The 18,166-nt window shown below is 40.1% G+C and overlaps 1 protein-coding gene and 1 long non-coding RNA gene across 7 annotated transcripts in view; one reads left to right on the top strand and one right to left on the bottom strand.

Annotated features, from left to right (window-relative positions):
• Positions 1 to 18,166, top strand: part of LOC126863723 (forkhead box protein O-like) — a 60,255-nt gene that overhangs the window by 23,069 nt on the left and 19,020 nt on the right. The gene's annotated exons all lie outside the window — the stretch shown is intronic.
• Positions 1 to 18,166, bottom strand: part of LOC126863758 (uncharacterized) — a 35,354-nt gene extending 17,188 nt beyond the window's left edge. For 2 of the 6 annotated variants that reach the window (XR_007688972.1, XR_007688971.1), the window contains exon 1: positions 1 to 18,157. This exon is cut by the window's left edge. This is a non-coding gene — a long non-coding RNA (uncharacterized LOC126863758). The other 4 variants (XR_007688968.1, XR_007688969.1, XR_007688970.1 and 1 more) reach the window with 4 other exon arrangements.

Below are 18,166 nucleotides of genomic sequence, written 5' to 3'. Positions count from 1 at the left end.
AATACAGTGAACTGTTAATAAGATTTTTAGGTCAGGTTCGTTCGAACAAGCGAGGAACGAGTCGAGGATGAAGATGCTTTTAGGAATGATCGAGTCGTGAGAATGTGAGATGCATTAGGATCTCAATGAACAGAAATTGTTCGGTCTTTTATCACCAGTTTTCAGAATACGTTGAAATGCTTCAAGTTCCTCGCAAGTAAAGTTATATTATATAAGCTATTACGAAATGACCATCAAATATTTAAAATCGAACCAAGTAAAATAAAGACGTCGCAAAGAAAATGACAAAGCGTCAGCTTTTTCCTTCTTCTTTTCATGTTCGAAATGATATACGTAAATAAGACACTTTGACTAAGAAGGGGAATATCGTTGTCCCTAACGATACCAAACGCGGATTAAAAATACTGAAAATATACAAATAATTATCCTTGGGAAAAAAATTACTTTTGTTTTGCTAGGAACACGCTTACACGCTTACAGTCGAAATATTTTACGACGAAGTCTCTCGTATATTCTCTTACTCATTGGGAATCGCGCCGATGACTTTCAATTTCTGTTCCACGGGACTCGAAAACCAGTTTTCGCTATCTTCCCTCATTAAGGCCGATGGCTCGTCACCGGACTCTCGACTCTCGATGTTCGTTTCATATCGAGACGGTCGGATCGAAGGTAATGCAGCTTGCGCGATATGTAGCGTTCGCTAACATTACCGACCTGCCTCAAACGCGCGGCAAGGCGAGTCTCGACTTGTTGAGGACGCGGTATGTAAACTGGAACACTTATGTCATGGAAAACGGTGTTCCCGCTGTGGCTGACGCACGTCGCAAAAAATCACACCTACTACGTCGCGCTAATACTCTAAAGAAAGGACAAGTAAGAAAAAGAGTAAGGAATATATTACACTCTTCTGAATACATACAACTCAATCTTCGTCCACGCTATCTTTAGCCACGTTAACATTCTGAGGACTTTGAGCGTGGTTGGAAAAACAGATCTCGTAGAAACCTCACGCAGAGAGAAGTAACGTGGACCGTTGCTAATGAATATCATCTCTGTTACGTACATAAGACCTCTTGATAGGATATACAGTCGTGGACAAAAATAAACGGATAGATAACGGAAGTATACTGAGTTACCGTGTGTTTCGTTAAACTTTGTTTCTACAAACATGTAAATACTAGTTTAGATTATTTAAACGACCTATGTATTATACGGATGTATAACAAATAAAACCTAACACTAACCCGGTACTAATTTGATTAACAAATACAGCATAGATTCGTGCATCAAGAAGAAGGGAGCCTTTCAGACGAAAATATTCGACATATGTATCGTTTTTCTTTTTTAATATTTCCAAACGATGTAACGCGCGTTTTATTCATTTTCTAAGTAAAATCAAGTAAAGAAAGTTTTTCGATCTTCTTCGTGGCAGATGGTAGGAAACGTAAAAATCCTGTCGCATCGTACGTATTAAAATTCATTGATACCTACTTCCACTATCTGTCCACTTATTTTTGCCTACGACTGTAGGTATCCGCGAGCGTATAGCGTTATACATATGTATGCAAAGTATCGTATAAACGGAACAACGGCGCAGCCGTGTTCGACGGTTTATCGCGTTAACCCGTTTTCGAGAGAGAGAATGAAAAGCGGTCGTACGAGGGTCGATAGGTTGTGACGAGGGTGGGGCAGGGTTGAAGTAGTCTCGAGATGACCAACGACCAAAAAAAAAAAAAAAAGGAATATAGAGAAAGCTGGAGAGTCGTACAATTAGGAAACTAGGTAAGAGTTACAGGGCATAGTTAAGTAGTCGGAAGAGTGTTTCGTAGTACCGCGGCCGGTATTACCAAAGAAGCTGTAGAGGATAGTTAGTGGAGTGTTCATTTAAATGACGAGATAACTCGCTGTTGTAACCGTCAGATATATTTTAAAATGATAAATAAATTAATACAGACAATATTCTCTGAGACGTTCACATTCGCCAAAGACAGTGTAAATCGCTAATAAGATCGCTGATAACTCGTTGGTAACTGATAGATACTCAACTGCTTACGATCGTGTCCGTTTATTTATGTTGGTCGGGGGAGAGCCGGAAAATTCGAATTCGTCTTCGTTTGACGATTGCACGTAGCGGCGACATTGTTTTATTATTACATTACGTGTATCCTAACGATATTGATACTCCGAGGCAAAACAGCAATATGATTTGAATTGTCTTGTAGCTCATGTGTCGCTACAAAGCTGTTCCAAGTTCGTTCCTAATCCGAAATAGTGAAATCGAGTCCCAAGCCCGTTGCGTAAGCAGGACATACGAATGCTCGTTGACCAATAGATGGAACGTACGACAATGGACTTCCAAAAACTTCGTGGCGTGTAGATATAACATTTTACGTAGCTACTTAAAGCTGGTATCTTCCATTCTTAGGATATTATTTATTAATCCGTTAACTAGAACTAGAATCGGGAACTTAAAAATTGATGTTTTCAAATTAATTTTCTTATTTTTAAATGTATATATTATAGTATATTTTCTTGTATAACGAGTACAACGATCGAGAAGCCTCTGGGAAATCTCTGTACTAAAGATAAATATATTAATAAATACGAGAAAAATGAATATATAGAATAAATGCTTAAATGCGAAATATTATATTAATTAATTCATTCTATTATAAATCCATAAACTATTTACCCATCTTCTAATAGGTTTCTACAAAGGAAAAATTGAACTTGATGGTACCAGTAAAAGGAGCGGACTGGTTTAAAAAAAGAAAGTCTTCACGCGTCTCAAAACGGATAACGATACATCGCGTTCTCTACACACTTTGAAATTTACGAATAAATAATTGATACGTATAGATGTGTTGCTAAAGTGTAACATTCGGCTAATAAGCAAATAAAATAAGATTTCAATAATATATACACAGAATCGTACGTAGCTTCCAAGCTGTATAATAAAAATTCATGGTCGAGCCTAATGCTGAGTTTGTCAAGTTTGTAGTAAACGAGTAAAAGGAACAGCGTGACGATGATGAAATGAATTGACGGGAATAGATTATACAGGAAATATGGACAGGAAATGAAAATAAACTATCGCAACAGTTTGCTCTGTTAGACTACGCCGACGATAAGTGGTGCGGTAGAAGGTTGTGGGTGGATGACAGATCAATAGCGGTGACATAGTTACCGAGTAAACCTGGCCCACTTTTAACACGACCTCATTCCATCGCTTCTTCCTTTCTTCCTTCCTACCTTCCTTCCTCTCTTTCTTCGTTCCGCGCTTTCCACCCTTAACATCGCCTGCGAGTCCTTCGATTTAAAGTCACTTGCACGCGAAATTCGATCTATTCGCGCGGCCAAACGCGGACCAGAATCGTACGTAAACGCGGTTTTATCGTCAGCATACACTGCTTTTCCATCGTCGAGCCTGCAATTTCTCGACGAACGAAGGATTAAATTTACCATTGACGATGCATTGTTAAGGAGCAGCGCGGTGTTTAGCATCGACGAACCTAGAGAAAAAGCCTTTTCGTAGCCTGTTATTAGTCGAAAGCTCGAGACAAGATCTTCGATCGTTGGCTGTACGTGGAAAGAGACTGACCTTTAAATCGTGACACGGTTAAGCCTGCAGACGAGCCGAGCCGACTCTCGCAACTACAGCCCCTGGCTATCGAATTAGGACCACTAAAATTTGTAGTATTTTTAGTGAAATTGAAAGGTGCGAGGGGACTGTGTAATAGCAAAGTTTATCGATCGGTAGGGAGGGATAATTTATTGATTACTCAGGGAGGGAGTGGTATGGATGACGAAATCTTTGAGTTGGGAAGATTATAAATAAAGTTATTTAGTATAGGGAAATATTAAAATATATATACACACACTAACATGCGTTGTAACGTGTATTGCATTTATTATAGCATTTACATATTAATTAATTAGGTGCAAGCATATTAAATTCCACGTCGTTTAGCAGTGCCTACGGCCACACAAATTTAATACCACTGCAATAAAATATATAGAAGTTGATAAAAAGCAATTCATTAGAAAATAACAGTACGTGGAAATATTTTTTCTAAACGTTATATTTAGTAATATCGACAGATCCGAGAACAATTTGCCATTTATGACATAGTATCCATAATTCAAATCACAAAATCACAACTTTCATGCAATCCTAATTCGATGGCCGAGGGTCAGGTGGAAGGTTAAAGTGTCGATAAACTATGGTAAGAAATTTCGGTCGTCACACATCGGTGACCTACGAGTCTCTCAGCACCAGATACGTGGTTAAACGCGAGAATCTCGTTTGGGCATCGACGAATTTCGTGCACACGAAATGTCTCAGGAGACGGGCTCGTTGTCATCGAGCTCAGCGGAGAATCGAGGCCCGATCGCTGCAGCGATTCGTTTTCCAAGTTATATCAGTGGAAAACGAGCTGGCCTGGAAATAGGTCGTTCGTGGGTTGCCACGTGTTTCTACCTCTGTGCAACCGTGCACTCGATAATATGTATATTTATATCGCCCAACTTTTCATACGGTGACAACTTTTTCCTATAATTTCCTGAAATACATCATTTCACTCGCATATATCTGTATACACACACTTTTATATTCACGTATATATATATACAATATATGTATACATACACATATTGTGCGAGCTGCTGTGGATAAATAGCAGTTGGAATTTTTTCACGAAGATGCCCGGTTACGACTGTGTCGTTGTTCGAGATGACGAACAAACGAATTAACATTGAACGATATAAATAAGTCGATTCGCGACGCGATAGCTCGTGTAAATAGTCCATGGTAATCGGATGGCTTATCGTCGAGCCATTGAACAAATCGTGTGTTCCATTCTTGCGCGCCGACGGGGCGCAACGATTCGACGCCTCGGAACGACAGCTCGACCCTTTCCTCCTGATACGACTCGGCACGGTGTGAAAATTGCGATCCACGATCGTTCCTACGGCATTCTAGCGTGGTACTGTAACAACCACCGTTTCGTAACTCTACTTGATTTTCGCTTGAATGGCTGCGCCATCAACGCTTGCAAGAAGAGGACCCTTGTACAGGCGTCGGAAGCTGGTACAGATGAATAATGCGATTTCGTCGTAATTTTGCGTGGCAGCATTTTGGTTTGCGTGGGTGACGTTTCCAGGAATCTGCGATAAAAAGTATAGTAAATCTGTGAGATTTTTAACGATACGGTGACACGAATGCTATTGGAAATACAGTGTCCCCCGAGTCGGCGTAAGAAAACAATGTTCTTGATGTTGGAAATCAAGAAGTTACTCAAAGTCAGGAAAAGGGAAGCTGTCATTCTCTTGGACAGAGAATTTATGAGTATACTCGAGGGAGAATATCTCGGAGTAGTGAGATCAAGCGGTTGTTAATAGAGTGGCAGGCAAACGTTACGTCAAACTAGAGAACATTGTGCAGCTTGAGTTTCCTAACTTGGTAACTTCAGGTAACTCGACGATCACTTGACGCGTGGAAAAATGTTTCGAACAAAAGTTGAATGACACGAAGAAGTGGGTAATTTGATGTTACTACTTTTTCTACAGGTGGAAGTGTAAAGAACGTACAAAGGTCAACTTCGTCTCTCACATGTAACGTTATTGATTCAAAAAAAAAAAAAAAAAAAAATAATAATAAATTAATTTATATTACATTAGAGCTTGGTATAGTTCAAAATTCTCACAGCAGAACTGCAAGCTTACGTACAAAGTCATCGAATTACAAAGCGTTCAGAATGCAAAACTTGCAAAGACGTCGCACGGGTTAATCATACAACAGAGTCTAAATTTAATAAACGTCACGCGACGGTTTCCACCCCTTATGAGAACAGAGTGTTCCGGTTGGCACGATATTTGCGCGCGTTTGATACATACGTATGTATCGCGTGTTGACCGATTATTGACTTAAACAGTCGATAAAGAACCACCGGCGGGGAAAGCGTGTAACGTTGAAACGGTCTGCTGCACTGCGGCTGACCTTGAATGTACTTATCTACTGATGGGAAATACTGCTCACGACGCAGCCATTACACGTTACTCTACCTGTCCTGAATAATTTCGCGACTTGTTGTTCCACACATGTGTGCTACTGCCGCTTGCTTCCACTACCTGAATCGTATCGTCTATGCCACAGAGTCGCGTTAGTTTTTTTCATTTTTCTATCGGACCACACCGGATGGTAATCGGTAGCTACTATAACGTTCAACGCTGCTGTAATCTTGGAATTTTTACAAACAAGTATACAACGTTATAATACGTATTATATGGTATACAATACGTAGTATACAGCGTAGAACGTGTAGCACGTGCTATAAATTTCACATCTTAAATACTATCATGCGTAACGCAGTTATTAATATTTATCAATAATTGTTCCATAAGAATGGAAAATATGTGGTCTTTGTGTCCAGTTATCGGGAATATAGTAAACATTGAAGATAAGGCGACAAATGTTTTCAAAATCGTTCATTGCGGATTCTTATTATTTTATTAGACTGTTGAAAGGTTAATGTTCCCAGAGAAATTTTGTGGTACAATTTAAAGCGACAAATAATGCTATTAATATCGTCATATTGATATTATAACGCATTATGGACCGACGACGAGATATTTTGCGTTTTCTGTGTATCTGTCGAGAGCGTTGAGAACGCAGTAACAAAAGACGCGGTAGAAAGAGTTAGAAGGTTTTTGAAGAGTCAGAAACTACTAACAAACTGTAAATAATTTGAAAGTATTTGAGGCAAAAGTTTGCTGGGTATGGTCAGCAATAAAACGTCTGGCCCGCAATGTGTTAAGGACTTCGCGATTAAATTGAAAATAATTCGAAGAGGGTTGGGCACAAGGGTTAATTTCCACAACGAGTGAATTAAAGGAGGAATAATCGTAAAATTAAGGTTAAAATAACGAGCAGGTAGAACCAGGGTAATTGTTGGATCGTCCCCTTTTCTCCATATGCCGTTCTTACACATCCGTCTCTCCACGCAGGTGTTCACGCGTGAAGCGTGTCGACGCACGATGCACCCCTATTCTCCTGTTTTATATACATTTTTTATATGTTAAATACCGCGTTGTTCCGAGTTAAATGTTGCCACTCCACGCAAGTACGCGAAGAACATACAGAAATCTCTATACAGACTCTGGTGGTATTTTCTATTGTCTATAGAATATACTTTATGAGTATCGTGAACCTCAGTTGGACCTATTGTTATTCCGATTCATAAACTTGGTAATAATATTTCGTAATAAGAACATTTGTTGTTCCTCGATCTTTTAATTCAAATTATTTTAAACGGACGGTCGATCATCGAGGAAGCGGAACTATATTCTTAAACTAACTGCGCTATAACAAAGTAGGTAGATCAAAGAAACCAAGATGACCATGCAGAACGCGTGCGCTTCGCAGACAGATTTCTATTTGCGAGCCAAATGTTCGCGTATTCCAAAGCGGATAATAAAATGACATACGCGCAGACTTAAGTCGAATCACGTGGTGCAAGTAAGAAAGAAAAAAGGTGATTCTATGCAAAATGATTCGACGTATCTACGCAATGTGCAAACATAAAGATATAAATATGTATTTCTAAAACTGTAGTCAGACTGAACGATGCGAACAAGTTTTCGCTTCCCTTGTGTGATAGTAAATCGTCCTTAAATCTATTTCGAGGATAAGAACGAAATCTTCTCGTTAAAGTCGCGATTACTCGCGCTGAGAAAAACTTTATTTATTGTAAGCGATCAAGCCTTCGTAGACAGAGAATTGCACCGTATCAATGACCAAACACGTGTTAACAAGGACGAAAATCACAACCCGATTGACGATAATATTCGTCAATATTCTATCTGGTGTACTTCATTGTAATCAACTGGAATACGGCCGAGAAAAGAAGAAATAGCCCAGGCTGGCCAATAAAGACAGACATTCCATAAAAAGAATGCTGACCAACGAATTCGTTCGAATGAACGAGACGCGATCGGAATAATGTTCATCGCGAGATCGTGGGACGAACGTCAGCTTCTTTCTCAAATGAAATCCATCCGAAATCGTAATCCGTGAGTGATTTCGTGTCTGTTCTTGGAGAAACGTAAGAGAACGTGGCAAACGGGTGCAGAGAGACGGATAAACATTTAGTTACGCCTGTTTCGAAATACTCGCACGGACCCTGGCGATGTTCTCTCTCTTCGGGCCCGGTAATCTCGTGCACGTTTTCATTGGACAGAACCGTGCAACGCATGGCAACCGGGCGTGTGCACGAACGTGAACTTACGTGAGCACGTCGAATAATGGAGCTCGCGTCCGCTTTGATCCGCACGGCGCGGCATCCAAACGTTCGAAGCGCGTCGAAGTACGTACATGGTACAAACTTCGTTATAACGTAGAATGCAGCGAAGTTTGGCAGCGAAGTAGCCTTGAAGAATTAGGTTGAGGATCATAGGGTGGCGCAATTTTTTTTATAAACTTTAATTTGTTATATAATATAGTAAAATTGACGAACGCTATAGGAACATATAGCTATATGTTTCTTGTTTTATATCGGAGAATTTTTTGACTTGATGGTTTCATTTTTATCTGAAGTTAAATATTCCAGAAAACGAACCATCAAGTTCTTCCGAATATTTCAAATACATTGGTTGTCATAAGATCGTTAAATAATTTTTCTATTATTTTTAACTTGACAAATGGCTGATTATACCAACTCGCAGGTTCGCATTTCGTGACATAAATTAGAAACAATTTGTCATTACAATTTATATTTATTATAAAGTGACGAACTTTTCATTCGATACGTTACATGCCGATAATTGTTCCACCAAAATACTATGTCGCAAAAAATTTCGCACAAAGTCCGCGCCAAAATACCTAACAGTATTAAATAAATCTCTGCATATATACTTCATCGTTATTACGAAAGTATTTCATCAGTCTTTCACAAGTCTTTCATGAAAATTGTTATGCAACAATTTTACGAAATTTCGTGATTTTTCATTTGCATCGTTTATTTTGTAATTTTGTTGCCACATTACATACCCTGTAGATCTTTTAATCTTACAGTAAGAAATAAAAAAAAAAAAAAAAAAACATTCGCTGGCGGGGACTGGCGTCACTGGAGCGTCCCGCGAGGGCTAGTGGAAACCGAGCTTGAAACGTATACGACGCGACGCGACGCGACGCGTCGTCGGGACGGCATATGCGTCGAGGTGTAGCAGAGAGACAGAGGCGCCCTCGGTCCACCACACGGAGCCGAGAGAGTCGTGAGTTCGTAACACAGCAAGAGCGCTCCTCTCGCGGGGAGAACTGTGTCAAGGGCAGAGAGCTAACAGGGCACCGGTCCGTGACGAGCCGAAACGAAACGAGAGAGCCGAGTTTTACCTGGCCGTGTCTATCTGTCTGGCTTCTGTTCCTCCTCTCTCGTGACCAAACTTCGAGCCCAAATCGCACTTCACCTATATATTATACATACAATACATAGTATACGACATCGATACATTTCTTTCTACCAATTCTTTCCATTCTCTTCTCTCAATATCGTCATATTTTTACCTCTACGAAATAATTGAAATCGCGATCCGGCAATGACTACACGTACATGTTGATTACGTATCTCTACATGGTTAAAAGAAACCATAAGAAACGTGAATCTTTGAGTTATTTTTAGGATATGGCATAGCGAAAGGGGAATTCAACGTTATTATCGATTTAATGGTTTAAGTAGAAACGTAGTTTTCCCCGAACTAGAAGTCTGGTTTCGAATCGATTCGATCCAGGACGGCGCTTTCTTCGGAAACACGTGGCTCGAAGTACGTGAAATATTTCACGGAGCGATTCGTGAGCGGCGCTTGCAACACACAGCCTCTCCCCACCTTCTTTCCTCCTTCGTTCCCTCTTCCTCCTCTTTCCTACCAGCGTCAAGCGGCCACGTGAAAAATTCCCTTTGTTAATCGATTCGGGAATGGAAAAAAATAAAACGGGTGAAAGCGGTTCACAGTTCAACGCGTACCGACCAACAGCAGCAGCAGCAGCGTTGTCCAGTGTGAACACATTAAAGCCAGATTGAATCGCTCAACCTCCAACCCCAGGTTGGAATTTGGATCAAGGAGGGCTCTGCTTACGGAGCGTGACGCCTTTATGGAGCTTACACACGGAACGACCTACGCCCGCGTACGTACGCCTCGCGAGAAACTCGAGATACACTGCAGAGATTACGCGTGACGGCAAGAGGGAAAAGAGTAGTTGCTCGTCGCATGGCTCTCCTGTGTCTAGCCTTTTTCCGATCCACGGTTTTCACGTGTAAGCTTCTCGTCGACCAACCTTTTGGATAATTCGTTCGTGGTATAAGCGCGGTTAAACGATCAATAAGCTATATGGGCCGGCAACACCCACACATCTTTTGCTCTATATCGTATTCTATATCGGATGCGTGCCCCATTTTCTTATTCGACATTCTTGCGAAATTACGGTTACCACGATTAAATGTTTTCCATACTTGTTTTATATGTATGTAAATATATATATACATCGTTGGTATATATATCGTTGAAGGAGGCTAATAGAATTTTACTTATTTGAATTCGTCGTGGAGACAAGCCGTTCCTATAATACCTTTCTTTCAATGGCTGAAAGGGCTGAAAGATCGTATTGAGATTCCCCGACGATACTATCTCGATATGTTAGAAGTGAACCTGACAAGGACCAAGAAATGGTTTATCATAATGCTACAAATACGCCAATTTCTTTAAATTTCATATTTGTTGTTAAAAATAATTTGTTGTTTCATAATTGTAAAATAATCGATAGGCAGGAGGAACGACAAGGAGATAAGTATTAAGCGAAACCTTAGATTTTTCTTTCACAGCTGCAATGCTAAAAAACAGGATTCGATAATGTAAACCGATTGAAAAAGTATCGCAAATGAAATGGGGCATGGAGCACTCTAATGAGTTAATTATTTGTTGCGTAGCAGTATTAAAATTTAATTCTGCTATATTTTAGAGTAAGAATTATTGGTCAAAAATTTCAGTAACGTATTCTTGGAGTTTGAACAAGCAGCACGGTTCGTTATCCATCTCTGAACATAGTGGTTATTAAAGGACGCGCGAGTAGAACAGCGTAACGCGCAGTTACACAGCCGTGTAACGCGTTACGCGTAGGAATTACATCGGTTATGGGTCAGTTGAGATAGGTGAGCGACAGTGGAACAGGCAAGTCAGGAGATTAACCTACGCTAGACGTCTATTCGTTGGCTCGGTGAGCACACGAGTCATTTTTACGTAGATTCTACAGAGACAGTAACAGACGTTGATGACGATGAAGGGAGGATAGAGGTCCTCGTTGTTGTATATATACTGGTGACGGGATAAAGTTCAAAATGTATTTATAAAACCGAACCAATTGCAATACCCAAGGATTCGAGTACTAGTCGTAATACGTAATGGCTCATTCATTGTACTTGCCAAGTATCCGATCTTCGCAAACTGTTCTCGAGCTTCAGAATGGCTACTTGCAAGTTTCAAAAATCTACTTACAAGCACTAAGACATTCAAACGAATCGATACTCTTACTAACTACTAAATAATTAATAACAACGTGACTAATCGAGTCACGAGCTTCAGAAAAACACTATGTATTCTATTTATACCTTTACAAGATTGATGTAGCCAATTATTACAGAACAAAGAATTTCAACGGTAGCCAAGAGAAATGATTTGAAGAGAATGAGAAATTCCTGGCAAGATGCTCGTAAAGTTTCGAACTTATTCGATAAATGTTCGGTTCTACTTTCGAATGCTTACCCCACTTCTTAAGGTACTCGTTCGATCGGACCTGTCGCGTTTATGTTCACATCTGTTTAAAAATACTTCTCTTCCCCGAAATACCTATAGAGAGTGCGAATATATTCGGCCAGCGTACGAACCTACTTGCGATGTACTTGTTACTCGAGCCCATCGTTAACGTACATGCGTCCATAACGAACGTATGTGCGTATCGTTCGAGCATCATCGGCTCCCGGTGCATTAATGCCCCGCATAAAATACGCAAAAACGAGAGCGAGCGTCATCGTCGTCGTGTGGCAAAGTAAAATCGAGTGACACAATACTCTGTGGAATTGGGACAGAGCCGATATATACCGATAGGCAGACCACGCCACTGTGCTAGGGGTTTTATGCTGTCCGCCTTTTTGTCTCTCCCTGGTGGGGGGACTCAGGGGAAGAGAGAAACGGACACAAAGGTAGCTAAGTGCACCGGAGCAAAACGCGTTTGTAGAGGATGGTTGATAGTGTGTTTTAAACGGCGAGATAAGTCGATGTTAAAAGCGTCAAGTGTATTTTAAAATAATAAATAAATAAGTACAGACAATATTCGCTAAGACGCTCTTACTAACTGATTTGCTAAAGACAGTGTATATATCGCTAATAAGATCGCTGATAACTGATATTGATTCGCACGACTGACTGATAACTCGTTGGTAACTCAACTTGAATCGCGCGACTCATTGATCAAAAACTGGTCGCCTAGCGAACGCGTTCGTTTATTTATACTGGGTCGGAGGAGAGCCAGAAAATTTGAATTCGAGTTTGTTTGACGGTTGTACGTAGCGGCGGTATTGTTTTGCCCGGAGTTTATTTATTATTATATTATGTGTATCCTAACGATATTGATACTCCGAGGCAAAACAACAACATGATTTCAATTGTCCTCTAGCTCTTGTGCCGCTACGCGTTGTCTCACGTTGTCTTTTCTTTTCTTCTTGCTTTTTTCTTCGGCGTATGGATTAGTCCAAGTTAATTTCATTATACAAACACACGATTATTGTCCGATTTTCAAGAAACAAAGGGTTCACGCGGGTTTATATATTTGTATAAGATCATTTATTGCAACGAGATGACATAAATAACGATCAATTCTAGGACATTCATACTGGCTTCGTATTATTGATAACTGCTTAACTTCGTCAATTAAACATCAATAAAACTTCTTACGCATTTCCGACAATTTCTTTAATCTGATATGCAAAATACATATACTATTATTATATATTACATACGCATATGATTACTTTAACTAACGATAAACCTCGCTATAGCGTAACAAGATTTGAAAAAATCTCCGTGTTATTCGATTCTCATCAATCGCCGTGGCTAAACGTAGAGTTAAGTAAAATCCCGTATGATAAAGGACACGGAGCAAGTTGGTTCGTAATTGAGTATTATTTACGCGCGAGCGTACCGTAATTTTTTCTTCCTTTCTTTTCATTCCTGCTGAAAAGGGAAGCTCTTTGAGTACACGGCAGAATTAGGACAGCGCGGACCATAACCAGCGGGAGTTTTATAGTGGCAGGCTTCTTTCTTTTTTCTTCTTCTGCTCGCAACGCATATACGCTACCGTGGATGCGCGCAACGAAGCGAAACGCGTTGCTCCGGCAAATTCTCGGTACGTGTGCTCGTTGTGCGTGCACACAGAACAGGAAGACGAATGGTAGGAAAGAAAAGAAGAAAAAGATCGGAGTTTTCATATCATATTCTTACTGTTTTCATATAATATAAATCACGACGACTCACATTCGTTAACGTTACAACATCTTGCTAAACGTTTCCTTTCCTATAGCTGTATCGAATCTCGTTTCATTTCGTTAGATCGTAGATGACTCATATCAGCATTTGGGTTAAGTTGCTTCATTTTACTTTAATTCGTATCCTGTATTTTATGTGATACAGATCATCGGAAGGATTTCTCGAATAAGATACGAAATATCAATTGGAAATTATATATATTCATACATTTATAATATATAAACAATTCTTTTTTGCTTGTTTGCTTATCGACATGACCTACGAGTCGTAATTAATTGATACATTGGAACTACACCAATTCTTCGTGACGATCGTTACTATTACAATGGAAGAACGAGGCTGCAGAGAATTGAAATGAAATTTTTCGCGACGTAACTCTAGAAAAATTCACACGGCCTGTCGAAATCTAATAAATGGCTGTGAATTTCACGTTTTATTATTAAAGGCACGTCCAAATTCGATTATACCTATAAATATAAAAATTTATCACTCGAGGTGAAAATCAAATTACATATTTTATATCTGACATGAAAAACGTAAGAAACGCTTATATCGTAATTATTATATTCTAATTCATTCGTATCCAGAATAGAACAATTTTAATACTCATCTCAAAACCCTACCAAGTAACCCAACCGAAATATACGCGAAATCATATCTTACTACTCGTATATGACCCAATAACAACAGTTAACTATGTATGACACACGATTCAAGGATTCTTCGTAACCCGGAAAACTGACCACAGCTAAGCATCGAAATGCCCGTATGCGGCAACCAGCTCTTTCTCGAATGTATCCACGCTGTTAATGCGGCGTTTAAGGCTACCTGTTATTCCGTGGTGTGTCAGCCTATTTATATCGGCCTAGATTCCGCTTTTACATCGCAAGCCACAGGTACGCGCCCCGAGGAACACCGCGATTCTCACGATAGGAACGCGATAAATTTATGGCCGCGATTAATTTTTGCGAAATCGTCGCCCTCGCAGCCTAGCGTTGCCCGTACAGCTATCGCTAGCTACTACTTTATATTCGCTCATGCATGCCTCGCGTCTGACCGAGTTGCGCTCTGGATCATTCCACTTAACGCCGTGGCCACCGCACCAACCCAGCTTTTTGCTCGATCGTTTCACGCCCGTGAAACTTCGCGTCGTAACGCACATCCTACTTCCCACTACGCGAACCCTGTTATCGGAAAATCGCCAAGGTTTTAGAAATCTTCGATTCATACAACTGTGCAAGCATAGAAGGTTCTTACGATAATAGTTCTGACAGTTTGTATAATTTTTAAGTAACGAGGGAAAAATTCGTTGGAAAAGATTGTAATTGGTGTTTAGTAAGTCATTGTCACTGATCACCTTATCGCTGGCTTTTCCATATCGTTTTCATAAACTTCTTTGTTCGTTGAGACTTAAATCTGTCTCTTAAAATTTTTGCATCTCGAATATCTCAACGAATATTCAGCGACTGCGATCAAAGACCACGAGATATGAGAAAAATATGACGTTTACTGCAGTTAACTTCTGATTTTGATATCACACGCTGGTTAAAGATATTTCGACAAAATGAAACGAGCGAAGAGGAGAATAACCCGATGGATCGAAGGACATTCTTCTAATAAATTACAGATCCGCAATCTTATTTGCCACGCTTTAATCTTAATCAAAATCTTCAAGTTTAATCTTTGAATCTTAATAAAGAAATTATTCTAAGAAATCGACGATCTTCTCGATTAATAGGTTCATTGTTTTATGTTTGCAAGTTTCTTACTTATTTGACAAAATTTCCCAAATTTTACAGTAAACATATCACATATTATATGGATGGAATAAAGAAGTAACCTTCGAGATCGTGGAACACCAGAGTGCAGTTTTATATCGTGCGGGTTAACACGGAATATATACGTGTTATCGGTCGGTTCGTCAACCCCAGCGAGGTTCGTGGGTAGCTCGACGAAGGTTAACGGATAAACTACGATAAATAAGCATCGCGATGGAAGAAATTATTTCCAAGTTGGATCGCACGAGAAGTTATTCTCGTCGGCTATTTGCGTTCGCTCGATTCGCGAGTATACTTCCCCCGTAGTCACACGATCGCGATCTCCTTTTAGAAGCCCACTGTGATTTTCTAGTATTGATTCGCCGGCTGCTTGTATACGCAAAGACCGATGCAAGCGATATATACCCAACGACGCTTGCATGTTCGTAAAATGTTATATTTTTCCACGCCGTCATCATCCTTCGCGCATGGCCTACTTGGCTTCGTGTAAAAAGGGCTCGGCTCTAAATCGGGAGCAAGTTTACACTGCCCATCTCTCGCTCTAACTTTATCGACCATCCACCAATAGTGATACCTACACGCCCCCGTTCCAACCGTTTGCCCGAAAAAACGATTGTTCCGATTTCGTTCGAAACGCATTCGATCAACCGAGATGAGAGATGCACTTCGCGCGCGAACGTCGAGTCTGCCACGTTTTCTTCGAAACGGTATCTTTTGGCTAGTCACGGGCGCGTATGGATCGAAGAAGATGGCCCGTTAAATACTTTGCTCTCCCTGCATTTACTTAAGTTTCGTATGACTTGGATTTCTACTCTCAAATGCTATAGTAACGTTGAACGACACGTTACGATAATTCACGTAAGATCATCGAAGATTGGGCTACGTAATTGTGTTTTATATCGTACATTCTCTATGATAAGGACTGGTAATAAAACTAAAGATAATACTCCTGAAATTAAGCAATCGAAAATTCAGTCATTACGTGTCTCGAATAGCCTGACGATATCAGTTGACGGTTAATTCTAGCCAGGGTTGTTGAAACCCGAGTTAAAAAGTTGCGATATAAAAGAATTCATACCTTGTTTCAGGTAATTTTGATTAGGACGATTAACATTCTTTCGGTTACCGATAATCATTACGGCTGGTGATGAATATCGATGACGAAAAATTTGTTTACTTACTCTCGACTATCGTCCATTTTTATCAATATTACTCTCTTTAATATAATTAATATCTAGTATTAATATTAAAATCAAAGTTGATACAGAGTAATAACAAAACTTTTTCTTACCATCGATAACATTTACTGGTATCGCTTTATACCAGCAAGCTATCTTCCTTTCTACCAAAAAATTACATATACAGGGTGGTTGGTAACTGGCGGTACAAGCGGAAAAGGGGGCGATTCTACGCGAGAAAAGAAGTCGAAAATATAGAATAAAATTTTTTTTTTAATTTTTCCACCGAGACAACGATCTACAGTGAGATCCGTTATAACGAGACGTGATAAAGTGCGCGCGTACCGAGCGAAAGTTCAAAGTCGATTTTCTCGAAAACAAAGCCTCGAACGAAAAATTTTTATTCTATATTTTCGACTTCTTTTTTCGCGCAGAATCGCCCCCTTTCCGCTTGTACCACCAGTTACCAACCACCCTGTATAATTGAACGATGAATCGTCTTTAAAACGATCGAAAAGAGGAGAAAAATCATCAATGTAGAAACTGATTTCGTATGAATGACAGACGAAAATAAATAAGCTACTCGATCGACGTCGTAAAGAAAAGATAAAGACGAAGCCGGGTGAACTATGAATCGAGTTGGATGCGCGAAAACTAAATTTACCGTCAGCCGGACAAATGTCGCGGATAGAGACGCGGTTTTTTTCGAGTTAGCTTAGTCAGTCTGGGATCTGAACGTGAAGTGCAGCGTGCAGCCAGGCGTGCGGCGGGGGCTTTCGTGCGTGGAATAGGCTCAAGGCTGCAGCGGTGCAACATCGAGCAGCTAACTACTCGCGGTATACTACCTACTACTGCTTACTGCCGGTCTGCGGCCTGCTACCTGCTCTCCCGATCGGTGATCGATCAATCGGATCTGATAGGATCGAGAGAACTTGCTGCGGAGAGGCGCTGACGTAGAACGACGAGTATCCGCCAGGGAAAGATGCATCTCTTTGAGATCCTCTCGCGTCACTTAGCGTCGAAAGACACCTGCCGTGGGATTATGCCACGTTCTCAACTGTTAACCTGTTAACTCGTCAACGTATAACGTTTTCCATGCCACTCATCGATACGCGTATTGATCGATCGTTTCGTTCGTTTTCAGGGCAAACGTCTTACTAAATCGATATTTTTCATGCAATTTTATTTTAGTTTCGAACTTTTTAATATTATGGTTACGATTATCGTTACGATATAGTTCTGTCCATTTCTCGTATTTTTGGCATATGAAATCAATTTTTCGTTAAATTGCGCAAGAAGGTTCATTTTAAGGAGTTTGGAGAAATCGATGTATTTTGTAATATAGCGCCTTGTCAAACCACTTTTTTCTAAATCTCTGATTGCCGTGCTTCTGTAACGTATTTACTATACCGGTATATTTTTCTATTTTGATAGAACTTGATGTATCAACGTATTTTATTAATTTACTCTGTAGCTCCGGTAGAACGATCCATCGCAACATTTATATTAACGAATCGACGTGGCGCTATTTTTTAATTAATCCAGATACTGATAGTGTGTTACGTACACAGGTATATAGCAGGTATTGCATACGATGCTACATATTTCCTAGAACGTTGCATT

This window comes from Bombus huntii, chromosome 1 (genome assembly GCF_024542735.1).
Source record: "Bombus huntii isolate Logan2020A chromosome 1, iyBomHunt1.1, whole genome shotgun sequence".
NCBI lineage: Eukaryota > Metazoa > Arthropoda > Insecta > Hymenoptera > Apidae > Bombus > Bombus huntii.
Note: the sequence above shows the minus strand (reverse complement) of the source record. Positions and strands in the feature narration are given on the sequence as shown.